Source organism: Cryptomeria japonica, chromosome 8, assembly GCF_030272615.1.
Source record: "Cryptomeria japonica chromosome 8, Sugi_1.0, whole genome shotgun sequence".
In the NCBI taxonomy this organism is placed as follows: Eukaryota; Viridiplantae; Streptophyta; class Pinopsida; order Cupressales; family Cupressaceae; genus Cryptomeria; species Cryptomeria japonica.
The window spans coordinates 701,460,409-701,473,977 of NC_081412.1; positions in this window are offsets into that span (position 1 = coordinate 701,460,409).

The following is a 13,569-nucleotide window of genomic DNA, read 5'->3' on the forward strand; positions in this document are numbered from 1 at the left end:
TGTGTATTTCTACAATTTCCCACATTCACCTATATCTGAATTGGATGTTTCTCAGGTGAGCCCTTCATCCTTCCAAGGTTTCCTTCAGATAAAATCATCCTCATGGAGCTGTGTAGACAACTGATTAGTGTGCATGAGAAACAATCACAAGCACATAAGACTGGGCTAAAATTCCCAGAGTCAATTGGCAGGTGTTTCGTGCTAACCAATCCCAAAGCCAAAAAAATGAAGGAGGAAATGTAGTGGAACACCATGAGAAGATTCAAGGCCCGAACCGATTTTGATTTTTGGGGTATAAAGAGCAAACTCAAAAGGACATACACTCATGTTTATAGGTTTGAGGATGTTTGGGCGGATTGTCAGAATGAGGAGGATATAAGAACGATGGATTTCAGTCGCCTTACTCAAGAACAAATTGAAAATATGGATCTAGCTAAGATCCCAATGACTATGGAAGACACAGATGACATAGTGGATCTTGTTTATTATGAGAAAAAGATTGTTGATTCCCCACTTCCACTTGTGCAATGGTCAAAGAAGGAAAGAAAGTCCATTACGCAAAGGATCTCTCCCATCTTAGAAAACACCAATGCTTGGTTGCTAAAGAAGAATCTCAAGATGAAACAGTTTCCCACTAGTTCAGGAGATGATGACAACAATGATGGTCCATTGGGCAAGAAAGTGATAGTTGAAACAAGAACCAAGAGTAGGGCAGACTCACAAGCACTATCTTCACCTCATGTGGTACAATCAAAGGGTAAAGGGCCCAAAATCAAATTTACAGTTAAGGGGCCAAAGAAGGGCGAATCATCATCAGCACCACAGGAAGCAGTGACGAAAGAGTCAGAACAACCGCCTGCCAGTGAAGCTGGAAAGGGAAAAGAGGTCGAAGAAAGTGAAATTCCTCAACAAGAGGAAGTACAGGCAGAAGAAGTATCATGCCTAGCCGAAGTTTATGCCCTAGTTATCTCACAAGTAGTCATTCACTCTATTGATTCTGACTCTGACTATGATCAAGAGGATGAAGATGTTCATGAAGATGGAGATCTAAGTATAGGCATGCCGCAATCAGAGAATACTGGTCAATTTTTTACAATAACCAACTTCTCTACTTTAGATGATATCCCTTCATCTACTTTTGAATCTACCATGATGGATTTTAATGAAACCTTGCAAGATGCACTTGCAGAACAGGGTTCGATAGATTTACTTGCCATGACTACCACCGTCACAACAATCCCTTTATTGGTAAGTGTTGAAGTTACACTCACGACACCCTCAACTCTCCCACCTATAACTGAAGAGGTAGCAGCAACAAATGTTCCATTAGATGCTTCAATATCAACACCATCAATTACACTCACAACTGCTCCAAGTTCCAATCAACCTACTCCAAAATTTTTGACCCCAAGTCAGCAAGGAGCTACTACTCTATCATCCAATCCAGAACTACCCCGTTGGATGGAAGTAGTGGCTCCTAAGAGGAAAAAATAGGTGATATCTCCTGATGAATTTGACTTTGAACTTTTGGTTCCTCCAAAGCCTAAGGGAATGAAGAAGCCAAAGATAGCATCTCGGTTGGTAGTAGTGTAATGCCCCTACCCTAGTCGGACTTGTAAAACCCGTTTGACCTTGGTTGACTTCCTATGTGGCATTCTTGAATGGTAGGTTAACCGTGATGCAATGTGTAGTTTAGATAATATAAATAATCGTGCATACTTATTATTGTGCTCTTGCATCGATTTTTGTGTAAATGTAATTGTTTCCTAACTCTTGTGATAAATCTCAAGCTAACGCCTTCATTGAATATGTATATGTATATGTATGCTTGCATGAATTCATGGTTGCAGGAGATCGCAGGTACAACACCGCCTAGGGCGAGGTTCATCTTCTTTGGGATTTGCAGGGTTGAGTATACCACCTTCATCCTTAGAATTCAGATTTGGTGGTCATAAAACTCTCATCCTACCTTAGCCATGGTCAGGTGAGCGTCGTGTGTGGTTCGTGGGGGCCTTTATTTTCTTTGGGTTGCATGTCGTGTGATTTGGTGGACTTCCTCAGTTTGCGTGCCATGCGCGGGGTAAGTAGAGTTTGTAATCCTAAGTATTTAATTCTATTTAATGAGTAGATGTACGCATTAGTAATTTAGAAATTTAAATAGGTAGCTTCTTTTATATGATTAATCGTTGATTTGAAGAGATCGCTTTAATTATAACTGTAGCAAGCTTAAAACATTTAAATTGAAATAATGTGTTCATTTACGCATTAAAAGTTGCGGAATTAAAATAAATAGATTTCTTTCATGGGAATAGTCGACTATTAAAAAGGTCGCTTTATTATGTTATAGCGAGTTAATTTAATAGTTAATTTTAAAATAACGAATTTAATGAGTTATGCGTTTTAGATAGGAAAGACTTAAAGTCATTTGCGAAATAGAAATAAATTAATCATTTTCACATTTTGGAAGGGAAAGGGTAAATTTTATTATTTAAAAGAAATTATTTTCTTTTTACTTGTTAAGTTGATATAGTATACAGGATTGATTTTTGGAAAATTTAGATTAATTTAAATACCTTACCCTTGTTAGTAGTTTAAAATATAAAGTGTTGGCTGAAGTAATATGGAGAAATTTAAAATTAGAGTTAAATAAGAAATGGAAGCTTTTTAATTTTAATAAGAAAAAACGAATAAGAAGTATTGAATAGTGGAAAGGAATGATTTCCATTTTTCATTTTTCTTTTATTTTTTTAAAAAATAAATGCCTAAATTTGAAATTGAAAATTAGGTCAAAAATAGGGTTTCTCATTTTTAACCTAGTTTGGAAATGTTTTTGGGGGGTTCTTTCCTTGGGTCATTTTTTTGGAAGCGAGATTGGAGGTTTTGGAGGAGATGGAGTTTTAGAGCAGCAGATTTGGGAGCTCTTCAAAAAAAAAAACTCTTCCCGGAATGCGTTTGAAGGTAGGATTCCAACCCACCCTCTTGTTTATTTGTTGGATCTTTGAGTGGAAAATGGAATGCAAACATTATTTTGGATTTGGTGGCTATTCTTCAACTCTTCTATTTGTTTATTTTTGAAATCCATATCATTTTGGAAAAAAGAAAAAAAAAAAAAAAAAGGGAGATATCATAAAAAAAAAAAAAGAATATAAAATAAAAGGGCCATGGTTGTGACTGTGTATGCATTTTCTTTCAGTATTCTCATTCAAAAACGTTTTAGTTTTAAACTGTGAATTTTCAAAAAAAAATTATTAAGAAGAAACACAAAAAAAAGAGAATATTAAAAAAAAGGGAAACAAAAAAAAAAAAAAAAAGAAGGAATTTTTCATTGTTGGGTTAGGGTTTGGCGGGCGGAGGAGCCGTAGCTCGGCTCCTGCCGCCGCCGCCACCCCCTCCCCCCATTTCTCCCCTACCCCCATGCTCCCATGGCTCCGCAGGGAACCCCCTACGTCCACAGTGGGCCGCAAGGAATCCCTACGTCCACTGTGGCCACAGGGTAAAACCTGCGACCACGGTGTCCGTAGGGAAACCCTACGTCCACGGCGGCCCGTAGGAAAACCCTGTGCCTACAGTAAGGCAGCGAGGGGACTGTGGGGTTTCCGCACCTTTCGGGTTGGGAGGTGGGCCCTGTAGTGCCCCCAGTTATATTTTAGTTTTTTTTTTATTTTTTTTATTTTTTTTTATTATTATTATTTTAAAAAAATAAATAAAAATAAATAATAAATATAACATTTATAAATGAAATGGGGAATGAATAAGAGTTGAAATAAATTTGTAGAAAAATCTATTTTGTTTTATAAATTTAGATTTTAGTTGCTAAATAAATAAATAAATAAATATATATATTAAATAATGGAGATTGCATATTTTTTTTATATATTGTAGATTAATTAAAATTTATTAATCTTGGATTATTAAATTTATATTAACAAACGTTTAAATTTGGAACTTCTTTTAATAGGAAAGGTAATCCTTGGAGAAGAGATCAAATATTGTCTTTATTTGAAGACCTTTGAAATAAAACACTTTTGTTAACATTATGAAATATATTTTAATAAGATGTTGCTTTTCTTTTAAATAAGCATTGTCTTTCGATTTGAATGATTAAGATCTTCCGAGAATTTTAGAAATGAAAACTAAAGTATAGGAGAGTATGAAATTTGAATCTAAATTATCTTCGTATATTCTGTTATTACTTCATCGATATGCTAGTAGAATGCATGTAAATTTGATATCGTATCGATTTAAAAAGAAAATGTTGTAAGTTTAAGTTCCGTATTTGCCTTGTTTAGGGTGGCGGCATACCTTGATGTATTTGTTTCAGACCTTGTTATCTAGTTATTTGTGTTGGTCATAGCCGGATTACGCCCCTAGTCAGAGTATCGTCAGTCATTAGAACCTGTATTTGCTTTGAAGTGTTCAGTTGGATCCGCTTTAGAAGGGATCAATTATGTAAATTCCGACCGAGGTGTCTATTGTATATTGATTGTATTCGCCTAGTGGCAAAGATGTAAAAGTCATGCGATTATGTAAGTTCCTAACTATATTAAAATGCCAAAGGGGCCTTGCAGTTGAGCAGACCCGGAGATGTAGCCCTTTAGGGGTGAACTCCGAGATCATATCTGTGTTATGCGATGTTTTAGCTTCCTTTGTTTCATGCTTTAAGTTATCATGTATGGCGGATATCTTGTATAAGTGTATGGTGTGAATTTAATGAATTTAAATCAAAGTGCATAAAATTATTCATCTTGACAAATGTAGTAATCAGGTTCATAAAAGATTGTAATTAAGAATATGGAAAAGTATTTTGCTAATGTTAATTAAAAGTAGTAATAGTGGAAAGAATCTTGTTGGGTTATATCATTGGATTAACTTGTTATTAAGCATGTAAATTGAACGAAGGTGAATGGAAAACAAAGTTAGAATTAATGTTATAATTCCTAGATTGAAATTTAAAGGATGAACCTCATATAGATGTTTACCTTTTTACCATAGTAAATGAGTAACGCCATGTTAATTATGCTTCACTATATTGGATAAAGTTGTTTAGTTATTTATGTTTTAATCTTAACAAATAAACCTTACCAAATTAATTTGATAATTGGGTGAACTCAACTAGATATCCATATTATAACCCTAATAATAGAATCTCTTATGATTGCTAAAAATGAAACTAAAAAGGGAAGTATTCGTATAGTTGTTTGTAACTTAATCATAGCCAAATGTATCTCTTCATATTAACTTTATTTGATTAAAAAGAGTGACATGCGATAAGATAATTATATTTTAATCCTAATGGAATAACGTCACTATGAACTTATACTTTAAATCCTGAAATGACGAATTTCATCTTGCTAACTATATTTTAGTTTAAAGGATGCTCTCATGTGTCCTAATACATTTTCATCTTAATGAATTTAGTCCATCTAGTAGCACTATTAAAGCTTCAATGAATGAACTCCATGGTTACTTGCATTTTATCCTCCATAAAAGAAACGATGAATCTTTAGTTTGATTATGCTCAAACATTAATGAGGGAACCACACTCTATTAATGGAAGTTTAATTCCTTAATGAACGAATCTTGACTTATTAACCAAACTTTTAATATTTAAGAAAGCTATCAAATGTGGGTGGTTATCTTAAAATCAAATGGATGAACTTCGGTATATTGATCGCTTTGATCCTTATGGGAGGTCTCTTAATGTAATTAGGGTTTAAAGTGCAATGAGTAAATAACCTCACAATGGCCTCCTAACCACCCAAAGTAAATGAACACTTCCTAAAATTATAAGATGTCAAATCATTGAACATATGTATAATCAAGTCTTATGCATTATCTCGTAATTAAGTTATCCAGCTTATTGGATCAATCGACGCAAGTTAAGTTAGGTGCTAGGTTATGTAATCGCGTTGGGAAACTCCTTAGGATCGTTTAGCCTTCCGCTGTGTTATATAAGTTCTTAGTTAACTCCAAATTATCTTAACGTTGAATCTAATCAGTAATTCTCTTAACTATTAGTATTAAAAAAAAATATTTACACTCTATTTGAGTGTTTTTAACTTAAACCCTTAGGGGTTTCCTGGCGGGGCATTACAAGTAGACCCAGCTTCCAAAAGAAAATACGCTAAAGTTATGGTGCCATCGTCAGACAAGGAAAAAGGCAAAACATATGATCAAAAGATTATACCATGTAGGTTGTGGAGCTCGGAGTGGAGACACATGAAAGTGTGAAATTAGATTCTTAGACAACCCTTAATTCTTTGTTAAGAAGACTAGATCAAGAGAGGGATAAGAAAAATAACTTGAAGAAGAAGTGTGAGCAGCTGACCAACGTCCCTTAAAGGTAACATAATCTTCTCAAGAGGTTGAACCTATAGGATCATCAATAGATATTGAAGCTCTGAAGAGGATTGAGCTAGTAGGAGCTAAAGGCCGAGTAATGGACGAATGGATCTCGCGGCTAAGGTCAGAAGGATCTCATCTTCTGAGTTCAACGGTGGAACTATTATTTGATTATGAAGTGATCTAGAGTCGGATGCAAAGACTCAAAACCTCTTTATCCCAGGAAATTGAGGAAGTTGTGAAAAGCACTACCCTTTGGAGAAAAATGGAGGATTTCAGGATAGATGTCCTGGTTGAGAACAAGGTAATTCCCACAAGGGAGAAGTATATTCAGATCTTGTCATTATTGTCTTATAAACAAGAGACAATGAAATTAATGATTGCAGAGCTGGATCGTGAAAAGAAAGAAGGTGATGATGAGGTTGACCTTATTTTTGCTAAAGTAGGTGATCTCCCTTGCTATTTGTATGATGGTGATCAAAATTTCATCACTACTGAAGTCGTCACCCAAGAATTTCTTTCCCTGATGGACCAATGCATGGGACAAGACTTCTCGCTTGATACATTTGATAAATTGTTAGAAATTTAGGTCAACTTTGAAGTACTTGCATCCATGCTAAAGGATGTTAAGAAGAAGCACGTGAAGATTCAAGATGTAATGTCCCGCATTCAAATCATCACAAGTTCTACCTTGATGTCGAACAAATCAGAGGTCAAAGCCATCTTCGCTAAGTTTGAAGGTTTTCAGAAATCCAACGAAGAAGAGAATCAAGAATGAAGTTCCCCCATTTGGCACTCTTTCTTCATGCAGCTGCACCAATAGATGTTGTCAATTTTTATGTAGCTGCACGTTTTCTTTATGTAGTAGTTGTATTAAAATGGGACTGTGCGGTTGATCAAGTCAACTGTGCCCACCTTTTTCTCAACTTCTTTTCCTATATAAGGAGGACCTTTTTTTAAATATTTTATCTTTTTCATGCTTAGCGAAACTCTATTGGATTTTTATCCCAATTAAGATTTTGGGCTTTTGTGGTGAGAATTCAATCAAACAAATAAAGAAAACAATTTTGTTGATTGCAAACTTTGTGTTGTATCAATAAATTTGTTTATATTATTTAATGTTCCTATGTCCATTGAATACATATTATCTTTACTTATTTGATCTTTAAGATATTGCTACATGGTTAAAGAGCTCTCAAATCTTGCCAATAGACTTTGTGCTCTTAGCATACTTGAGAAATCTGTTGATAAGGGAAGTAACTTGTAGTAAGCTTTTTATTGTTGCGGTTATTAGTAGTTTAATGGATTAGAAATCTATACTTGAAGACTTTGTGCTTTAAGCTAAGTTTCTAATTGTTTGATTTGTAACGATCAGTGTGAATTAGTGTTACCATAAAGGAGACTTTATGTTGCTTAAAAGTAACTCTTTGTGTAGTTTGTTAGATTAATAGTTCTTTTCTTTAAGTATCTGAAGAGGTAGAGAAATTGTAACTAGGTGAAGGGAGAATACATAAACTCTAAAAAAAGAGAGTTATATGCCCAACACCAACCCACAAATTTAATTTCTTGTTAATTAGAGGAGAAATTTCATAGGGAACCTCCCCTTGATGAGAGGAGAGATTAATTTCTTAGCATAGCGTTGTATGAATTTTATGTTTTGTCATTAGTATGCTGGTGACAAAATATTCACCCAACAGTTTTTTGGCGACTCTACTAGGGAGCGACGTGCAATCGATTTGTCTATTGGGTTGCAGTGCGCTTTCATTGTAATTTCCATATTGTTATTTTTCTTCAAATCATAATCTGGCTGATCGACGTTACACTCATGGGCAACGATTAGCATGAATTGTTGATCCTACCTTTGAAGTATTGCAGCAATTCAATTTTCCCTTTGTGACACGTTCATGGACGTTTTCTCCTTTGCAACGAACACGAAGTTTTCCTCCATCTGCACGGTGATCTCCCGTACCAAGTGAGGCATCAAGTTTGCAAGTTGCAGTTGTTCCATTAGCAAATCATTTTGTAATACCACCTTATAATCCATTAAGGATGGCTGATGCTAGCCCTTGGGGTACTTCTTTTGGTCCTCTGAACTTGACCGCACCTTTGCATGAATTACCCAAAGGTACGCGGAAAAATTTACCCAATTTTTTTGGGGATGGCGCTCAACATCCAGACGAACACATTGCTGCCTTCTACATCGCTTGTGGAGTTCTTGGTGTTCAACACGAAGATGTTTCAATAAGATTATTCATTGAAACTTTGCATGGAGCTGCTGCCGATTGGTTCTATCATCTACCCAATGCTTGTATCACAAATTGGGCATCTCTCAGAATGTTGTTTGAGGCAAGATTCAAGTCTACTGAAGATGATCATGCTTTATTAGCACAATTAACTCAGTTGAAGAAAGAGCCTCAGAAACCCATGCGTGAGTTTGTAGCCAAGTTCAACAAGTTGCATAATCGTATTCCAGTTGCTTCAAGACCTACTGCTGGAAACTTGAAATGCTTTTTCATCAATTCCCAATTGCCAGAGGTGAGTTTCCTTTTGCAGAGGAACAATCCTACAGATTTGGCTACAGCTCAACAAATGGCCATATTAGTTGAAGATGATCTTATCCTTGTTGGCAAGATAAGGAGAGATCCTAACAAGGTTAGGAGTAATCAAGTTGCTGATGCATCTCTTTCTTCAACTAGTTCCGTTGATCCTATGATACAGAAGCTAGCAAATGAGTTGTTGATGCTTAAGAAGCAGATTTCCTCACAAGGAAATACTTCTTATCGAGACGTTCCAAGAAGGACTTACCCTAACAATGCTTCCAATTACACTATGGGTAATCAGAATAAATTACCTCCTGCTCCAGAGAGGCTTGCATTGGAAGCACCACCCCAAAGTTCAGCTACTGGATACTATGAAGTTGAACAAAATGATCTTCCTCCTTTTGGTGAAGAAGATGCTAATTCGCATCAAGAAGGTGATGCAGATTTAGCTGGGGACTCTAATATCAGGTTTATGCAGTATCAAGAAGATGATACGCCAGTTGCACATGATGGAGATGCCTTTGCATTATTCACCCTTTCGCAAACATAGGCAGCTCAACCACCTATCATTGTGAAGAGTGACGATTCTACTCAAATAAAGGACTCTCAACATTTGCCAATTTCTATTCCAAAGCATGGGGCTCCCATACCAAATCTTGCAAAGGATAACACTATCTCAATGGACGCTGCGAAGAAGAAAAATGTAAGTGATTCTTTGACTGCTGTCAATTTTTCTGCACATGTCAATTCTTCTACATATGCATCAAAGCCTAGTGTACCAAATATTTTTAATTCTCAAAATGAGAATCCAAATCCATCTTTGATGATGAATTCTTTTCAGTCATTTGATATTTTAGATCATGCAAAGAAAACTAAGATACAAATGTCTAAAGTTGAATTTTTGAGATCTAACCAAATCAATTTGACCGTTTGGTCAAATCTGTTAAAGAAAAAGATACTACCCCTAGCAATCTTCCAAAATCAAACTTGCTTCAAAACAATCTAGTATCTTCCCCTTCTCCTATTGAGAAGATAGAACCATTTTACATCTCTTTGTTAATAAATGGTTACAAGATTAGTAACTGCGTAATTGATTCCAGGGCATTTGATAATGTTATGCCATCAAAAGTTGCCAATTCCCTTGGTTTAACTTTTACCAAAACATTTGGAAGGTGTTTCTCTATGGATAACAAAGAAGTTCCTTTGATTGGTCAAATCAAAGATGCACAGTTTGCCTTTGCTTCATTCCCAGAAAAGAAAATCAAGATGACAGTACTGGTAGCTGTTGTACCGGCTTCTTATGGGCTATTGTTGGGAAGGAATTTCTGTAGAGATGTTGGGGGTGAGTTAAACATGGATATGACTGAGGCTCGTATCCCAATTAAAGGAGTTGTCCAAAGGTTACTTCTAGAAAAAAATCAAAATATACCGTTGTCAAGTCTGATGATCAACGGGCCCAGATTCTTTTCTAATCATCAGGCATGAGTAATTATTTCATGCATGTTGATGATGGTCTAAAGATGACTCCTAATAGTGAAGTTAATACTTCACTCAATTATTTCCCAGTTGATTGTGAAAGTAGTTGTGAAAGTAGTGTTATTGAATCAGAAGGATCTTCAACTTCACAACAAGAAATTCTCAATTTTGATACCATCAGCATTGGTAGTTCAGATGATGTTTGGACGCTGGAGTTTGATGACAGCTGTTCTTCCACCGGATCAGGAGCCGGTATCGTTTTGATTTCTCCCAAGGGTAATATTTTCCCTTTCTCCTTCAAATTCCAATTCGATAACACAAACAACACTACTGAGTATGAGTCTCTCCTTCTGGGAATGAATGTTGCTCAGCAGAAGGGAATCAAGAACTTGCATGCTCAAGGAGATGCCGAGTTAATAGTCTGTTAGATCAGAAACATATATCAAACAAGGAGTGAAAGGCTACGACATTACCGCAACCTTGTTTGGGATCTAATAGAAACATTTGATGCTTTTGATATATCTATGGTTTCCCGTGAATTCAATGATAGGGCTGACTCATTAGGTATCAACGACATCTTTGGTTCCTCACAAATATTTTTCAGGATCAACTTATGTTGTTGAGTTAGTTTTTCGGCCAAGCGTTCCTGACAACTCTGATCATTGGCAAGTGTTTAATGATGATCATCATGTAATAAATTTCTTGCAGACTTCTGATAATTTTGGTGATCTGTACTTTGAAGGTAGACACTGCCCTTCAAAGGATGCAATTGAAAGTGTTGACGCAGAAACAGGAGAGAAATTTCTGCAATTAAAAGGAAACAAGATCCCCAAGGGTCTAGTTTCGCTAGAAAAGCTTTTTGACAAGCATGATCGCTATGTTAAGAAGCAGCAAAGATCAACCATTGGGACTGAACAAATAAACATTGGGACTGAGGACAATCCAAAAATGATCAACATTGGAAAATGTTGCTCACAAGGAGAAAGACATAAATTTGTTGCATTATTGCAGCAGTATGTTGACATCATAGCATACTCCTATGAAGATCTAAATTATTTTCATCCTGAACAGCTTCGCCATGACATTCCATTGAAACCAAGCATTATGCCTTTCCGACAGAAGCAAAGGCAATATAACCCAAAAATCTTTGACACTATCTTTGCTGAAGTACAAAAGATGTTGAAAGCAAGGACAATCTTCCCCATCTACCATTCTTCTTGGATAGCCAATATTGTACCTGTACGTAAGAAACATGGCAAAATTCAGATATGTGTAGATTTCTGAAACTTGAATCAAGCATCCTTGAAGGATAATTATCCTTTACCTATCATGGACCATGTCTTACAAGTTGTTATTGGAGCAGAAATGATGTCCATGTTGGATGGGTTTTCAGGTTATAATCAGGTAGAAGTGTTGGAGAAAAATAAACATAAGACCACATTCACTACACCTTGGGGTACCTTCGCATATCGTAGGATGCCTTTGGATTAATAAATGCAGGAGCAACTTTCCAACGTGCAATGGGCTTGGCCTTCCAAAGTTTTCTTCGTAAGTTCATTGTTGTCTATTTAGATGATTTGACAGTTTATTCTAAGGAACGTCAAGATCATTTTTCCCATCTACAACAAGTCTTGGAAAAATGTCGTCAGCATGGACTCTCTCTCAATCCCAAAAAGTCTGTTTTTGGGGTCACTGAAGGTAAATTGCTTGGGCATATTGTTTCAAAGGAAGGTATTAAAATTGATGTGGAAAGGGTAAAAGCAATCTGTGACCTTTCCTTGCTGACCAGTAAGACTTTTGTTCATTCTTTCTTCGGAAAAGTTAATTTCCTGCGAAGATTCATTCCCAACTTTGTCGAACAAACTTGTCATATAGTCAATATGATGAAGGGTAATTCTCTCTTCAAATGGACTCCTGAAGGGAAGCAAGCTTTCCATCAGATCAAAGAAGCCATGGAAAATGCTCCAGTCTTAGTATGCCCAGATTATACTAAGGAGTTCATTATGTATAGCTATGCGTCAAATCATACTTGTTCAGCTATACTAATGCAAAGAAATAGTGAAGGTGTGGAATCACCTATCATGTTCATGAGTTATCCGTTAAAAGCTCATGAGTTGAATGTTGGTATTTTGGTATGGTTTTGTCATTGATGTCAACACCTACTAAATACACCTACTTTGGAGATCGAGCAACATTCACCGGCAAGTAGTAATTTGTGCAATAGTTACAGGTATATGGTCAACCGGCAGGATATAATGTTCACCAGTACCTGGAATGACATGGAAGACACTTGGTAATGTCAAAGACCTCATGTGGACACTTTATTCTGAAGTAATAATCATTGGTATATTCATATTTGCATATTTGCTTTTACCGGCAAAAAGGTCCAGGTTATCTAGGGTTACACCGGTAGGCTTATCTTTTCCAGATCAGCATGGCATGCTATGGAGATGATTTATTATTGTTGTAATGCATTAAGCTGACATAATTAATCGGTTATTGCATCGGATATTATATTATTTGTAAAATGTTTTTATTGTAAAATCTTGTAGAGCCGACCTACTAAAATTGGTCTTAGGGTATGGTATAAATGTAAGATCTTATTTGTAAGATCAAATAGTGGAATGCAAAAAAATGATTTAAGAAAAGGAATATGCGAGATAAAGCATAGGCATACACGAAGACATGATTTGAAGATGAAGTTAGGTTTTTGTAAAAGCATATCAGCATTACACCGGTACTGAATCCAGCATATGAAGATGCTATTTTGTGCAGTACATTCTTATTAGATTTAACCATCCAACTATAGTCAATGTGACTCCCATTTGTGATTGAGCAGTGAGTTCTAAGCTGTTGGCCTTTCTGCATGTGCAGACCCCTTTTTGTACACTTACTATCTGCAGTAGTATCATCTAATTGTGGGTAAGGTTTCCCACCGTGTTTTTTCCCCTTACAAGGTTTCCACGTACAAATATTGGTGTCATGTGTTGTGTATGACTTTGTGTTTATGTTTCATGCATTATTTTTTACCGGTATGCAATTTACTGTTAACACTGTCTACCGGCATACTAAACTAGTTTACCGGTATTAAGTATTAAGTTGGTTAATAAGTTTTTGATTTAAATTTATTAGACAACTGATTCACCCCCCCCCCCCCCCTCTCAGTTGTCTCCAGGACCTAACAATTGGTATCAGAGCTTAGTCCTCCTTT